Genomic DNA, 14,935 nt, shown 5'->3' with positions numbered 1-14,935 from the left:
GCCGCCGGCCCGACGCCTGATGCTTACAATTATCATCCTACCGCATCAAGGTCAAAACAGCATTCAAATTTTCTTCTGACTTAGATTTCGAATCATACCAGTGCTACATAGACTCATATTTATCTTATCATTTCAGAAAGGATATTTTTCAGAATATTCACTTATACCATCGATTTAAATCACGTATAAAAGGCAAAAGGCAAAAGGCAAAGACCAAAGCAGAATAGGGGCAACACTCAACATCAACAACTTCATCTGAACAAAGCTATGCAATTTCGGTCTAAATGCAAATTTTTAGTTTTTAGTTTTAATTCGATATTTCCATTTTTATTTTCCATCAGTTGGTTTATTTCCTACAGCTTTCAAAATTTATCTTTCAAATTTATTTCCTTGTAAAAATATTGTTTTTAATTCATGAGTGACATAATCTTGAACATCCAAACTTAAAATCACATAAGTTAAAATTACACAATCTAAGACTTCTACATTTGTCAGGTTTCTGATTACAACATAAATGAAGAGAATTTCACCAATTTACCAAGAAAGCAAGCATTCTTGTGAAGAAAACACATAAACCTACTAATACATAATCAATCAACAGCTCCAATTATGCTCAAGATCGTAATTACCTACCACTTTAGGACAACAACCTAACAACGGAAACTTCGATACAAACAAACCTCGATCATCTACCATACAGTGAGATCACCATAAAATAATCAACTCATCATTCGCGACGTATATGTACAAACAGCTGCCATGTCTGCTTAAACTCATCAGGCATGCATTAGGTCAATACCTGGATTTTTAACTCCTGCTCGTGAAACCGGTGGCCAAATGCTTGTCCAGGCTTTAGGAGTAAGATTTTGAGCAGAAGCATCTTTGTCCCGTGCTGCTGACTTCTCTGTAGATTGGTTGGTCGGAAAATTTTCCTCCCTCGTTTCAGACTCGGCTTTCGTTTTTCCCTTTGAACCACCATACACAAAACTGCATGCAACCACCTACAGAACCGTTTTTACACAATAGGGGTACTTCAGTAAGCTTTTTAAACAAAAAGGAGTACCATAAATATCTGAGGGCTATTTAATGTCGGCATATTTGTAAATCTTTGGCACAAATAAACAACATTAATACTATAAGGCCCGAGAATTTGATTTCCGTAATCTGAAATGATTTTGTGATAATTGATGTGGTTATAGACGGGGCACTCCGGAATTAGATATTGAGTTGTTGGAATGTTGATTTGGTGTGCGTGACCAGGAGGTCTCGCGCATATGCGCGAGGAGTAGGCGCGCATATGCGCGAGCTGTGTGGAAGCCATGGTACTGGACCGAACATTAGCACAAGTAAGAATTCCAGAGAGTTCGGCGCACATGCGCGGCGTGGAGGCGCGCATATGCGCGAGGGGTTATGCATCGAGACAGTAGGTCTCGCGCATATGCGCGGATGAGGTGCGCGCATATGCGCGTGCTGTCGAGAAGGTAATGTACCGAGACTGTAAGTCTCGCGCATATGCGCGAGCGGTGTGCGCGCATATGCGCGAGATGCTGAGATGATTATTGCGGAGACCCGTAGGTCTCGCGCATATGCGCGAGTGATGTACGCGCATATGCGCGAGACGTGCATCATGAAGAATGAGCCACGTTTTCTCGCGCATAGGCGCGAGTGATGTACGCGCATATGCGCGAGACGTGCATCATGAAGAATGAGCCACGTTTTCTACGGCATGCACGATATATATATATATATATATATATATACACATATACACACTTGCCTTCATATTATCAGAAAGAAAACGAAATTCAGGGAATGCTTTGAAATTCTGAGTTTAGGAATTGAATTACGAACGATCCGTCCGTCTGAATTTAGATCCGACTTCAGTATCGTGTTCCTATCGACACCAGCTACAACAGGACGTAAGTTTTATTACGTTTGGATATATTTCGAAAATATGATAGTGAAGGAATCGAATATGATTCATATATACTGTTCTTGGTATAGTAGACATTACATAATCGAGACCGGATTGAAGAACAGATACCGTATAGAATTATTATGATTTTCAGAGTTGAATTGACTGAGATTTGATATCAGATTTGTATTGTTATCGAGTATGAGTTACAGGAATTGATATCTGTTGATTTATATTGCGTGGTATATTTATATGATACCGTTATGCCGTTGAAACCGAATTCGATTAGGTTCTGATTTTATCTGATATTGATTATGAGCCGTATTATTATATCTGTAATGTTGAAGTTGACGGGGTTATCGAGGTTGTATTATTATGCCGTCGAAACATCAGTGAATTGATATTGATCAGATTCAGTATTGATTGAGATTGTATTATGGTGTCGTGATATCGATCAGATTAGGTCTTAATTGAGTTATACATTAATACAGTATATTCGATATTGTTATTGCCAGATTGATATAGATAGGCAGTGAGTCCAAGACTTCGACAGAGTCGGACTGAAGATGGACAGAGTTGAGTTTGAGGCTTCGTCTTCGTCAGACCGAGAAGAGAAAGGTATAAGTCAATGTGGTATCGAGAGATCGACTCGAGTATAGTATGATATACTTGAGTTTCCCTAAATCACATACTTCTTATTATTATGTTCATTGATTTGACTGGATATGCTTGTACTATGAATGTATAGAAAGCAGGTATTAATCGAGTGATCTTGTGACAGAAGTACCTGATAGTGGCGGGATCGCCACGGGCACATTGCACGATGTCACAAGATAGTAAATTGGCGAAAGTGCCAATGTCTATCACGTATAGGTCACCGGACGATTAGGAGTCGATGTGGATAGAATTGGAATTTCTTCTATTACTGGTGATCGATATCATATCGATGTGGATAGAATTGGAGTTTCTTCTATTACTGGTGATCGATATGGAATGCCAACGTCTGAAACCAGGATCCCTAGACTAGGAATGAGTCTAGTCTTAAATGTGGAGTCACGAGTCTGATTGACAGTTTTATATGGATTATGTTCTTAGGAATTAATATAGTATTACTAGTTCGTGTTCCCGATTGTGGTACATGTTCAGAGTATGATTTATAGTTTGATATTGATTCATGTTCTGATTGCGATACATGTTATGAATATATGCTTCATGCTTTTATATCTGTTATATGAAATGCATGTTTCGTTGATTTATACTGGGAATATAATTCTCACCGGAGTTATCCGGCTGTTGTCTTGTTTGTATGTGTGCATGACAACAGGTGGGACAGGTTCAGGGTCAAGGAGATGAAGAGAGATCGTGATTAGAGTGGAGACTACGGACTTTGATTAGAGATAGGATTTGGACACTTGATGTTTAGTTGTTAAACCTTAGTTTGAATAAATGTATGCTGTACAGGACTCGTACCTTAATTTATACTGATATGTATAATAGATGAATGCCATTACGTTCCGCATGTAATAGTGTATGTTAAAAAAAAAATTTAGACCCTGTTTATTATAATTGAGTAATTAGTCCCAAAGATGATTAAGAATCGAATTAGCGTCCGGGTCCCCACAACAGGTGGTATCAGAGCAGTAGGTTCCAGAATTGTAGGTTACCTTAGACTAAGATAGAAGTTAGTGAGCGGGGTAGATTGAGTTTTCTTTCCTTGCTTTTGATTGCTAGCATGATCTTATGATTTACTGCTTTGAAATACATGTTACTTGATTATCTGATTTGATTAATTACATGTATTATTTGAGAATGAATCAGAACTGATTCCCGATCAGCAGTAAGATGATCAGAGAATGACTGAAACAGGTTTGTTGTATTTGGTTACTAATTCTTTTGGTAATCAGATATACCTCCTCGAAGAATTCGAGAACCGGATAGTACTTCGAGTTATCAGATGGATGTGTCAGAAACTCCGATGGAAATAATGTTGAAGAGGTTTCAGTTATTTCAACTGCCGATTCTGAAGGGTACTGAGACGTCTGATGACTGTGAGAGTTGGCTGAATGATATTGAAGTGCTGTTTAATTCACTTGATTACCCCGATGAGCGCCGAATTAGACTGATTGGGCACCAGTTACACGAGGTCGCAAAAAATTGGTGGGTTGCAACCAAAGAAGCCCTAGAACAGCATGGTACCGTGATTACGTGGAAAATCTTTAAAGCTGAGTTTCATAAAATATTTCTCCCAGTATCGTACCGACAAGATAAGAGTATAGAATTTGCCAACTTGAAACAGGGCCAGTGGAATATTGAAGAATATGTGACAAAATTTTCTACCTTACTACGATTTGTTCCTAATGTGGCTGGAAATGATAAAGCTGTAGTTGATCAGTTCATCAGTGGATTGAATCCTGAGATATCTGCATTGGTGAATGTGGAACAACCCCAGTATTTTGCTGACGCCTTGAACTGGGCAAAGAGAGCGGAGGCAAATTTGATACAACAACGAGGAATGTCGTATGTTGCACAACCCCAGAACCAACGACAACCTCCAACTCAATTCCTGCCAGCACCATCTAGATTTGATAGTGGCAGAAGTAGTAAGGGAAAGGAAGATTTCCTGAAAGCTCGCAAGAAGCAGTTTAATAAGCTAGGGAGTGGTGCATCTAGCTCCAGTACTTCTAGCCCAAGTTATACAGGAGTTTATTGTAGCACTTGTGGAGGAAGACATTCCACAGAGCAATGCCGAGGTGTGTCTGGAAGTTGCCACATCTGTCGTCAGCCAGGACATTTTGCTAGAGTATGTCCACTGAGAGATTCCCGAAGATCCCAGGAGCAGAACCATCTGTATCAGTGGAACCGCCTGATAGACAATCACCGGGTGTTCACTCCTTCCAACCACCGACGACTCCCCAATCACAACCAAGGCCGGGACACACCTGACGAAGTAGTGGCAGGTAATTATTTCCTGTATTGATAATTTGCATATGTATTGATAGATACTAATGCATTCCATACGATTATCTTTGAATGAATTGCATTGATATATGCTTTGAGTATTGAGTTATTATATGCTGTAGTATCGATCTCTTTTCTGTTTGGAGAGGTTTTGTATTAGCAATATCTGTTAGACATGGTATGCTACAGTATGACAGATATGAGATTGAGTTAGATTATATGATACTTGGGTTGTCTGAGTTTGACTATATTATCAGTATTGATATGTGGACCAAGTACAGAGCCACCGTTGATTATTTCCAGAAGATGTGAGATTCAGACAGATATGATTGATGAATAGAAGTATTAGGGTAAGGATTCTAGATGTAGAATTCCTTGAATATAAACGATGTTGATGACTCGATTATTGTAGAAAAGGAGCGGAGAGATTCCTTATCTATTCAGTGGATTTACTGAAATCGAGCCTAATATTGGCTAATTTGCCAATTATATGGGAGTTGCTATTATTCCCAGATGAGATTCCGGATTTGCCTTCAGTCAGAGAGATCGACTTCAGCATTAAATTGAATGCTTATCATGTATAGTTTTTATATTTGAAATACTGGATAAGATAATACTGATTGTATTGAAAGAGCAGTTTGAATATTGATGAGTTCCGAACTATTTTGATGGTTTTGGGATTATTCTATTGATGACATTCTGATATATTTGAAAAACCTGATTGATTGTACTGTTTATCTGAGATTTGTGTTGAGTACTTTGAAAACAGAGAAATTGATGCCGAAATGTGAGCTCAGCTGAGACAGATTGTTTTGTTGGGGCACAGTATATCCGAAGATGGTATAAGGGTTAATCTGAACAGCGTTGCAGACGTGATCAGTTAGCCGAGATCGATAGTATTGTCAGAAGTTACAGTTTTCTGAATTTAGCAGATCAGTATCGATGAGTTATGTTCGAATCTGATTGAATATTGCTGTTGTTCTGAATCCGTGTTTTGAAACAGATAGTAGACCGGGAATAATTTATATTGTACAGGCCAGACCAGAGCTGATTTTGAAAATTAAAGCAGTTCAGGAAGTTGATCATAATGTTCAGAATTCGATATCGACAGTCAGAGTAGGGTATCAATCAGAGTAACAGGTTGTGACAGTATATTTGTATTAATAATCGTATTGTTGTGCCAGAGGTTCAGAGTTGAAACAGCAGATATGGTTAGAAGCGCATAGCAGTCGATTCAGTATTCATCTTGATGGCAGAAATATACAGTGATATGAAAAGACAGATTTCGAGAATCACAGATGAAATCAGATATTGCTGAATTGGTATCGAAACGTCTGAATTGCCAGCAGGTAAATACCGAAAGACAGAAACCAGGGGGATTGTGACAGAGTCTGTTTATTCCTGAATGGAAATGGGAGTACATTTCCATGGTTTTTGGTAACGAACTTACTGAGATCCTCCCGAGGTGGTGATGCGATTTGGATCATAATTGATAGACTGACTGAATCCACATGTGTTATTTAGTACTAAATGACGTACAGATATGATCTGATGGCAGAGAGCTATGTTCAAGAGGTGATCAGACTGCATGAAATACTGAAGTCGAGTGTTTTAGACCGTGATTTTCGGTTCATCCGCACTCTTGACAGAGTTATAGTGAGCTCTCGGTACGAAATTATGTTGAGTACCGCATATCATCCACCGACTGACGGACAGTCAGAGTGGATTATCCGGACATGGGAGGATATGCTTAGAGTTGTAGTGCTGGATTTTAGCACTAGTTGGCAGAATTCATTGCCACGATTGTGAGTTTTCGTACCATAACAGCTATCAGACGAGTATTGAGGAGATACCGTTTGCAGTGTTGTACGGAAGGAAGTGCAGATTTCCTCTTTACCGAGATAATATCTCTGAGATTCCTGAGATTGGACCTAATATGATTAAAGATGTAACTGAAAAGTGAAGCTTATTTAGGAGAAATGAAGACAGCTCAGAATAAACAGATTTGATAATAGCTGTTAATGTTGACGTGTTATGAGCTCGTGATTGGATATACGAATGTTGTATAACCAATATTTGAGATTGATTTTATTAGAGTTACTTCAAATTATATTATGATATTATATGTCTTGAAGTATTATTCCAAAGTGAAATCAGAATCAGTAAAAGAAAGATAATTCAGAATGAAGACTATTCTATTGGTGAAAGTTCAGTAGAGTGGTTAGAATATCAAGGAAGCTATTTGGAAGACAGAATCTGAGATAAGATAAAGATTCAAAAAATTGTTTCCTTACGGTGAGTTTTACGATTAACTTCCGTGATACATTTCTTCCTGATATGATATGATTACCTGTAATAGGATCTGATCGCTTGTGATTTCGAGGACGAAATCGGATCTTAGGGGGGAGAAATGTAAGGCCCGAGAATTTGATTTCCGTAATCTGAAATGATTTGGTGATAATTGATGTGGTTATAGACGGGGCACTCCGGAATTAGATATTGAGTTGTTGGAATGTTGATTTGGTGTGCGTGACCAGGAGGTCTCGCGCATATGCGCGAGGAGTAGGCGCGCATATGCGCGAGCTGTGCGGAAGCCATGGTACAGGACCGAACATGGGGCGCATATGCGCGAAGATGAGCGTGCATATGCGCGAGGTGATCAGTAGCACAAGTAAGAATTCCAGAGAGTTCGGCGCACATGCGCGGCGTGGAGGCGCGCATATGCACGAGGGGTTATGCATCGAGATAGTAGGTCTCGCGCATATGCGCGGATGAGGTGCGCGCATATGCGCGTGCTGTCGAGAAAGTAATGTACCGAGACCGTAAGTCTCGCGCATATGCGCGAGATGCTGAGATGATTATTGCGGAGACCCGTAGGTCTCGCGCATATGCGCGAGTGATGTACGCGCATATGCGCGAGACGTGCATCGTGAAGAATGAGCCACGTTTTCTAAGGCATGCACGATATATATATATATATATATATTCTTGCCTTCATATTATCAGAAAGAAAACGAAATTCAGGGAATGCTTTGAAGTTCTGAGTTTAGGAATTGAATTACGAACGATCCGTCCGTCTGAATTTAGATCTGACTTCAGTATCGTGTTCCTATCGACGCCAGCTACAACAGGACGTAAGTTTTATTACGTTTGGATATATTTCGAAAATATGATAGTGAAGGAATCGAATATGATTCATATATACTGTTTTTGGTATAGTAGACATTACATAATCGAGACCGGATTGAAGAACAGATACCGTATAGAATTATTATGATTTTCAGAGTTGAATTGACTGAGATTTGATATCAAATTTGTATTGTTATCGAGTATGAGTTACAGGAATTGATATCTGTTGATTTATATTGCGTGGTATATTTATATGATACCGTTATGCCGTTGAAACCGAATTCGATTAGGTTCTGATTTTATCTGATATTGATTATGAGCCGTATTATTATATCTGTAATGTTGAAGTTGACGGGGTTATCGAGGTTGTATTATTATGCCGTCGAAACATCAGTGAATTGATATTGATCAGATTCAGTATTGATTGAGATTGTATTATGGTGTCGTGATATCGATCAGATTAGGTCTTGAATTGAGTTATACATTAATACAGTATATTCGATATTGTTATTGCCAGATTGATATAGATAGGCAGTGAGTCCAAGACTTCGACAGAGTCGGACTGAAGATGGACAGAGTTGAGTTTGAGGCTTCGTCTTCGTCAGACCGAGAAGAGAAAGGTATAAGTCAATGTGGTATCGAGAGATCGACTCGAGTATAGTATGATATACTTGAGTTTCCCTAAATCACATACTTCTTATTATTATGTTCATTGATTTGACTGGATATGCTTGTTCTATGAATGTATAGAAAGCAAGTATTAATCGAGTGATCTTGTGACAGAAGTACCTGATAGTGGCGAGATCGCCACGGGCACATTGCACGATGTCACAAGATAGTAAATTGGCGAAAGTGCCAATGTCTATCACGTATAGGTCACCGGACGATTGGCAGTCGATGTGGATAAAATTGGAATTTCTTCTATTAATGGTAATCGATACTATATCGATGTGGATAGAATTGGAGTTTCTTCTATTACTGGTGATCGATATGGAATGCCAACGTCTGGAAACCGGGATCCCTAGACTAGGAATGAGTCTAATCTTAAATGTGGAGTCACGAGTCTGATTGACAGTTTTATATGGATTATGTTCTTAGGAATTAATATAGTATTACTAGTTCGTGTTCCCGATTGTGGTACATGTTCAGAGTATGATTTATAGTTTGATATTGATTCATGTTCTGATTGCGATACATGTTATGAATATATGATTCATGCTTTTATATCTGTTATATGAAATGCATGTTTCGTTGATTTATACTGGGAATATAATTCTCACCGGAGTTATCCGGCTGTTGTCTTGTTTGTATGTGTGCATGACAACAGGGTGGGACAGGTTCAGGGTCAAGGAGATGAAGAGAGATCGTGATTAGAGTGGAGACAACGGACTTTGATTAGAAATAGGATTTGGACACTTGATGTTTAGTTGTTAAACCTTAGTTTGAATAAATGTATGCTGTACAGGATTCGTACCTTAATTTATACTGATATGTATAATAGATGAATGCCATTACGTTCCGCATGTAATAGTGTATAAATTTAGACCCTGTTTATTATAATTGAGTAATTAGTCCCAAAGATGATTAAGAATCGAATTAGCGTCCGGGTCCCCACAAATACTCCCTAAGATAGAGCATGACTACAAACATTTCCAAAGGAACAACCCTAAAGATATACAAAATATCATAGCATTCAACAGAAAAAGAATCAAAAGAAAGGAGATTGGGAAAACATTTTATAGAGGCATGCATGTTTTAGCCAAAATGAAATCTAGTCAAGATGTGATGATGGATTTTGATTATAACCAGTTTGAAACCAATAACAAATCTTAACCAAAAAAAAGCTTAATAATCTTTCACTAGACATGATTTAAACCAAACCAACATAGTAAAGTTTTTGGGGTGAGAGAGATTCTAGTTTTTGCACAAATTCAAGCATGACCGTAGACTTGAGGCATTCGGGAAAAAGTCTTTGATTAGCTTTAATTATGATGGTTATTTCCTTTCAGGATTTTGAAGCAAGTGATGAGATGCCTGCATCGATGAACAGGGGTATAGTAATATTTACTAACACCAGAGTGCTTAAAATAATTTTAAAACTAATGAAAGATAATGTGGTGTAGTTGAAAGTACTTTTAGCTAAGAAAAAGGAGTGAATCAATATTCTTATTGACTACTAGTCCTGTCAAATTTAGTTCAAAATCTAAATGGGAAAAGATTAACAAGTTCATGAGAAGGATCTTTATTCTTATTTTGACAACAGTACGGTTGTTATGTAGTATATCTACATTCAAATTTGGTAATTCAACATCAGGAAAAAGTTGTCTCATTCTTTGTGCCTTCCTTTTTTATGTTAAATACGACAACCAACATTAGGTTAAGGAATGTATAGATCTAAAATCAGTCAACTAATATTTTTGTGTTCACGTTAAAAGTTTAAGTTAATATGAAAATTGTGAGGCCTGCTTACATCATTTTGATGCAGATATTCTTAAAATATATGGTAAGTTAAAGGAATTTAAGTAAAAATTTCAGATTCACGTTCGTTTCACTAACTTAAATTCTATCACAGCTGTCATAGATTTGAAATACTCCCAAAATTAGAATAATTTCAAATACTTAACTTCAACCCCTTCCCGAAATCCATATCCATCAATGCAAAAACAAGTTATGCATTTTAAGGAACTCTGTCAATAAACATTGTGCACTTTTTGGTGTCAGTGCTGAATTTAAGGAGTACATTGAAATAGTTCAAGAAGGCTTTTCGACACTTCTACAATCATGTGTGCTCGCCATCTTGCTATGTCTGGCACGATGTATTTCACTCAGAGAGCACGTAATAAGAAATTGGTCAAAGTGTTGATACTAGTTTGAATAGTTTATTGTTTAAGGTTAAGTTACACGGATCCATTGTTCATAACGTCATTTCCTGGATGTTGATTCCATCGCAGATATAATTATCCAGACTTGTATACCTGAGTACGGGCAGCATATTGTGCATTGAAGCTTTTGATCTATAAAATTTACTTCATGGATTTAAAGGAAAAACAACTTTTCAAGGAACTCAGGGAGTCAGGGTTAAATATCAAGCAACAAAGTGGCCAAACTGAAAATTAAGTCCCTGAAATAAAAGGCTAGACCAAGCAGAAGTATTTACCTGTACCAGGCTTGCTGCAATGAGCCTACCAGCCAATTGCACCTCCCATCACATGCCCATCAGGACCATAAACTGAAATACTTATACCACCAGTCCTATTTCGAGGACTGCCACTTTCAGCAACCAAATAGGAACCAGACAAGCATAATATCTCGAACCGACCCTAGATACAGTAAAATATGTCCACGTTAATTCCCTTCAAAAGATGAAACAAAATATCCAGTGGCTTACAGAAAAATTTTAAGCCTTACGAAATGCTCAGGAAGATTTGAGAAGATTGAGCAATTCATGCACAAATTTATCTTGAAACTGATTTGTTGTAACATGTTAAACTGCAACCACTCAAATTTTGATTCGCAATTCTGCATGATTTATTTTTTACGTCTTTTACAAGACATGAAAAGAAGTCAAGAAGCAAATAAATGATGCCGACACCAGCCTTATTTGAGTAAGTAATCCATATTTAGGAAAGGTTGTTTCTACTTCAATTATGACACGGATATGTTTCTGTCAAGGTAGAAGTGCCAAATAAAATATTATATCAGTAAATTTCATATTGAACAAATGATAGGTTCTGTTGGACGAACAGAAGTGGAAAAACTAGTTGGGATCATTAAATTAGAAGATATATCACACTGCGTAGTAATCAAATATAAACATATCAAAATGGGCTAGAGAGGTGTGCTGGCACGCAACCTGGAGCAAACCACCATTTTGACGGGTTGAACAATTATCAACCCAACCCAGCTATTTTATATGGGTGTAGGCCTAGCAAATTTTATGTTAAATTTAGCAGGACTGGGCGGCCCTCCAAAAGTAAATTGCCAACACAACCCACCTTGACGTAAAGCCTCCCGGCCAGCCCGTTTTGACAACTGTGATCAAATTCAAGTTTACTTCAATGTGAATGAGATTTAGGCTTCAGCACAACCAAATTTGAATACAAGGCCAATTTCCATAGATTTTAAAATTTAAGCCAAATGGAAAAATGATGAGATGAGTGCCCAAACCTCATATGTGACAGTGTCACCAGAAGCTGTAGGTTGGCGTAGAGTTGCTAGAGAAACCGATCCATTTGCTGACAAGATGCATAAAGCTCTAGGCCTTTGTTGGGCAAATGCCAATATTTTTGCTGCAATATCCTGCAGAGAACAGCACTGACTACATCTCTTTCCACTCCAAATGACAAAGGATCCAAATTTGTCATTGCAAATAAACATCACATAAATATGAAAATTTTCCAGATTAAAAAATTTGGTGCATACGAGGTCTATCATCCAGATAAAATGGAAAAACTTTAGCAACGTAGCAGAGAATTCAGGTAATCATACAGGAGGAAAATCGACTACGAGTACACCAAAATCATGCCATTGCTAAATATTTAGCGCCTCTTTTCTTTCAAGGACATTTAAATCAGATTTTATTTGTTTAGTAAAAAACCAATACCTCTCCAATAGCAATACTCAATATGTGTGGTGTAAAAGCTAGTCCAGCTGAGCTGTTCATCCAGTCACCTGGTCGAAAATTACCAAGATTTTGGTCAACGAAGGTAAAAAAAAGTAAATCTCAATTTACAGTGTTACTGGCAGACAAATTATAGATTCACATCAAACTCAAGACCTTCAAGAGAGAAGCAATTCCAAGATTTTTTTTCTCCCTTTACGACTATGCTTTCTTTTGTTTACACGTCCATAATAGTAACTTTATATTCTGGTGTGTTTGAGGTGAGAGAATGGAGGGAGGGACGGAATGAAATCAAAGCACAACAAACATATCATTGCAAATTAAATACTGTTAGGAGGGATGGAAATGTAATCAATACGTAACAAACAGATGATTGCAATTTAAATAGTGTATACAGAGATCAAGCAAGCACATAAATGAAACCAACAGGACCACTGAGAAAACCGCTTAAAGCTTCCACCGCATTCCCCAAACCCTCGAACGAGCGTAATTTCTTCCAGCATTAACAAGAAAATTAGAAAGCAATGAACAACACAATTTAAAAACTAGCTATAACACTAATATCATTTACATCTAACTGTTCAAATCAACAAAAAATGTCAGGTTAAATTTCGTATGTAAGTTACTTGACCACCAGATCAGCATCCTACAAACCCATTTTTATTACTGATTTTAACTTGATCAGTTTTTGAAGCCACCACTAGTATCAAGAACCACCCTTGTAACACCATTAACATAGTATGCATCAACTTATCTAATGCATTGTCTCAGTTAAAACAATTATAATCCATCAACTTAAGCAAACATAACAATTCATACAGAATTTAAAATCATAATCAACACCAATTATAACTCACCGAGTGGAGCAAGCTGCTGCTTCCACCCAGTCCCGCGTGGCCGTCCTCTCCGTGGTCTTTCCGCCGAGGTCATCGCTCCGAAGGACCGCGTGGAGGCAGATAGAGAAGACAATTTTAAAGACATATTAGCTTCATCGGGGCCATATTTCCGAGGTCTACCCCTCTTTTTCTTAACTGGGTCACTCCCTTGAGACACACTAGACGCTCTAACCATGTCCATTCCATGAGGAAAATTGGGTGACGGATTTCCAATATTAAAGGCTGAACCACTTACCGAACCACCACTAAAGCCTACACTTGGAACATTGGTATTTGAAAGATTCTTGAAAACAGGTTGGGCGTGTAATACAGGAGTCTTTGCTGTGGATGAACTCCCAATTGCAGTATGAACATTAGAATTATGCCCTGAATTACCTGACCAACTAATCCCACCTCTTCCATTATTAAAATAATATGGAGCCGACCCAGGTAATGTCATACCTTCTCTAACTTCCATGCATTAAGTTGGTTGAAAGAACACTAAGAATCGGTGTTTTTTAAGATGATTTCACCTTGAAAACCAACACGTACCTTGCAACTTTTCAGTCTTAACCTGAAATATGAAACAGACCCACGAAAGTTGAGGAAAAAAACTTCACAAAAATCCCAGGAAAAGCAGGAAACCGGAATTAGAGAATGTTGTATTTCTATCGATTTTTTTTACATGGATTTTCCAAGAATCACACGAAAAAAGCAAAAAAAATGAAAGCTCAAGCTCCAACACTCACAAAGAACAAAATTTAAAGAAAGAGACTGAAAGTCTGAATATTTTGACACAACGAATCTCAAAGGAACCGCATCATCAAAGCTTATTATCAGAAATGCAGAAACTTACTTCATAACCACTCAAACTTGTTGCTCTGCCATACTCAACCCCCTCAAACAAGAAACAAATGAAACCCTAAACTTGGACAGTGCGAGGAAAAAAGAGAGGGGGAAGAACGAAGGCAAAAGTTACCTTTAGACTTAAGCAATGAATCATTGGAGTTTGCAGGTGTTCATGTTGCAAGAATTCTGACTCCGTGGACTTTGAGACCATTGGGAGACAGTTGGGTGCACCAAAGAACATGTCTTTTTCAACAAAACGCAGCGCTACTTATTAATTATTTTATGTTTCACATTATTATATTTGAAAAAGTGTGATAGGATATTTTATTTTTTTAAAATAAAGAATAACAAAACTATTTAAATACACTTTCCAAAATATAAAATAATAATAATAAAGTATCTTATCACACTTTCCAAATATAATAATGTGAAACATAATAATTAATATATATAGCACTGCATTTTGTTGAAAAAGACATGTTTTGGTACTTAGTTTGGTGTTCCTATTGATATTCAGAATAAAAAGTAATACTCTTAGCATATAAAGTAATATTTTTTAATGAATTACCCAAATAAGATATTCGTCTC

The 14,935-nt window shown here is 37.6% G+C and overlaps 1 pseudogene; it reads right to left on the bottom strand.

Annotated features, from left to right (window-relative positions):
• Positions 1-515: 515 nt before the first annotated feature.
• Positions 516-14,596, bottom strand: LOC142527347 (AT-hook motif nuclear-localized protein 5-like; annotated as a pseudogene).
• Positions 14,597-14,935: the final 339 nt, after the last annotated feature.

This window comes from Primulina tabacum, chromosome 15 (genome assembly GCF_025594145.1).
Source record: "Primulina tabacum isolate GXHZ01 chromosome 15, ASM2559414v2, whole genome shotgun sequence".
In the NCBI taxonomy this organism is placed as follows: domain Eukaryota; kingdom Viridiplantae; phylum Streptophyta; class Magnoliopsida; order Lamiales; family Gesneriaceae; genus Primulina; species Primulina tabacum.
The sequence above is the reverse complement of the archived record's forward strand: the minus strand, read 5'-3'. Positions and strand labels throughout refer to the sequence as shown.